Here is a 2,370-nt window from a genome sequence, read left to right as displayed (position 1 = left end):
GCAACTTTTTAATTCCAGAATAATGCCCCCAAGGTCCTTTAGTGTTCAGCTTTACCATGTTGTCTGTGGGTAACAAGGCTTGGTGGGGCCCTTTCCCCTTTGGCTGGAAGAGGGCCAGGACCTCTACTTAAAGGAAAAAAAAAAGGAAAAAGAAAAAAAATACAATTAGATGAATTGTAAAAGATACAAATAAAACCCAAGTGTTAGTGAAACAACTTCTGTAACTTTGCATTAAGAGGTAAATGATCTTTTTAAAAAAAGAACTCAGTTATTTACATTGTAAATGTGCTGATGGCATGGATCCATCTTACTGACCTCAGCAGCCTTTCTTAAAGTTTTTGGGGTTTGCTTCCAACATTGTTATTTTAAATTGTCGTCAAAGCAATAGGAAATTGATTGGGGCCCTTCCAGCTCCAGGCAGGACTGGGAATCTAAACTCTGTCAAACCCCAAATCCTTTAGAAGATGACCTTCCTTCTCACTCTGGGAATGAGCTGCACATTCCCTCTGAAATTGTCAGGGGTTTCTTACGGATGAAAAATCCCACTTATGGCTTTTTGCTCTGGTTTGGAAGTGGGAAGGGCAATTCTCCATCCATAGCTCCAGACTGCACTGCCTCAGGAACACGGCTCACTTGCCAGCTTTGGCCCACTCGTGGCACTTCTAGAGGAGGAAGAAAGTGCAACTGCACAATTCCAGCCAAAAAGAAATGAAGAATGAATAGTGGAGATCCAGGCGTTCCTGCGGAGATCCAGGGGTTCAGCTGGGACTATGGGGAGTTTGGGTCCTTGCCAATTGGATGTGTGTCCCCAGCTGCAATCTCCTGGCCTGCAGGGGAGTCTCACTCACCTGCCAAAGCAGAAAGCTCAGGCACTGTGCTCCAACGGGCTCGTCTGATGCAAAGCTGTCAGAGCAATGTGAGGGCAGAGCCAGCCCAGCTGTGCCCGGGGCAGAGCCCAGCAGAGCCCTGGCAGAGCCCAGAGCAGCCTCAGCACCCGCAGAGCCCGGCTGCAAGGAGAGAAACCAGAAAGCCCCGTCAGCTGAAGGCTGCTGTCCCCTTGTCCCAGCTGCCCACAGAGCCCAGGCCATGCTGACTGTGCCCAGAGCTGTGCCCAGAGCTGCCCATCACTGCTGCCTTTGGGAGCAGAGCAGGAGGGCAGGACATTCCCAGCCTGCAGCCAGCCACGGCACCTCCAGCCCCTCAGCAGCTGCCCAGAGCAGGAGCCTCCTTGTGCTTGTTGCCGTCTCCCAAAAGCTCTGATCCCACCATGCCAAGCAGACGGGGACTCACCTCACGCCATCCTCCGCTGGGAGAAAAGCTGGTCCCAAACGATATCCTCAGCCTTCTCCAAGGGCACGGCCCATCCACGCTGCAGCTGCTCCCAGGCACTTCCCAATCCCAACTGGACCTTACATAGAACGCTTCCTCTAGAAAAACAAACAACAAACTGTTGAAAAGAGATTAGAGACAAGGGGAAACAAGAAAAAACCTCTTATCTCTGTCAGAGGTCTGAGGAAGGCCCAACCCCTACATGCTAGGGAAAATCCCACCCAAAGGGGAGAGAAGGCCACACTTTCTCCTTTCCCTCCTGCACTGCCCCCCAAAATAACGGTGATCCCAAAGCAAACAAGGGCAGTGGAGCAGCCCAAGCCCTTCCTTGCCTGCAAAGCAAAGCAGCCCCTGCACAGATTCTGGAATCCCACCTCTGCTCCCACCATGGAGGTTTGTTTGTGTCAGGCTGGCTGCCCCAGCCCCAGCCCCAGCCTCAGCCCAGGCCATGCTGGGTGCTTGGGGCTGTTGGCAGGGCCAGGAGCCCACTCCCATTTTGTATCCACCCCAGCCCATGCCCCCAGCCCTGCCAAAAAGCAGCTGGGCAGCCGACTGAAGTTGCATCTGCCTCAGCAAAGGGAGAAACTTTTGTTCCCAGCCAGTCTGAGCAATGCCCAAATCTGGGAGCATTTCCCCGGCTGTGGACTCATCTGCGAATTCGCTGTGGAGCCTGGCTTTGAAGATGGTGCCAGAAGTCCATCATCTTCAGCTGCCAGTGGCCAGGTTGAGGAAGAGGTTTTCATCCTTGATGTTGCCCTCTCTGTCCCCAGCAGCAGCAGCAGCCCCACCTGGTGCAGCTTCTCCAAGGGCTCCTTCTCCTTCCCTGGGGGTCAGACCAGGCTGTCAGGGCTCTGCCCAGGGCCCCAGCTGTCAGGGAACCAGGACAAGCAAAACCAGCTCTGATGGCAGCCACCAGTGCTGGGCAGAGCAGCTCAGCTCCAGCACAAGGGCTGCGTGTTCCCACCCAACAATCCCAGTGCATTGATAAAGGGCAGGGAAAAATTCTGGGTTTCCTTGCTTCTGATTGCCAGGGCATGTGTG

At 53.7% G+C, this 2,370-nt stretch overlaps 1 long non-coding RNA gene across 1 annotated transcript; it reads right to left on the bottom strand.

Annotated features, from left to right (window-relative positions):
* Positions 1-549: 549 nt before the first annotated feature.
* On the bottom strand, positions 550-1,364 carry LOC140680868 (uncharacterized). Its single transcript, XR_012052248.1, has 3 exons — positions 1,291-1,364; positions 849-1,007; positions 550-662 (listed from the first exon to the last, which is right to left on the bottom strand). It is a non-coding gene; the product is annotated as an uncharacterized lncRNA (long non-coding RNA).
* Between the last annotated feature and the right edge of the window lie 1,006 nt (positions 1,365-2,370).

This window comes from Taeniopygia guttata, chromosome 29 (genome assembly GCF_048771995.1).
Source record: "Taeniopygia guttata chromosome 29, bTaeGut7.mat, whole genome shotgun sequence".
Lineage (NCBI taxonomy): Eukaryota > Metazoa > Chordata > Aves > Passeriformes > Estrildidae > Taeniopygia > Taeniopygia guttata.
The sequence above is the reverse complement of the archived record's forward strand: the minus strand, read 5'-3'. Positions and strand labels throughout refer to the sequence as shown.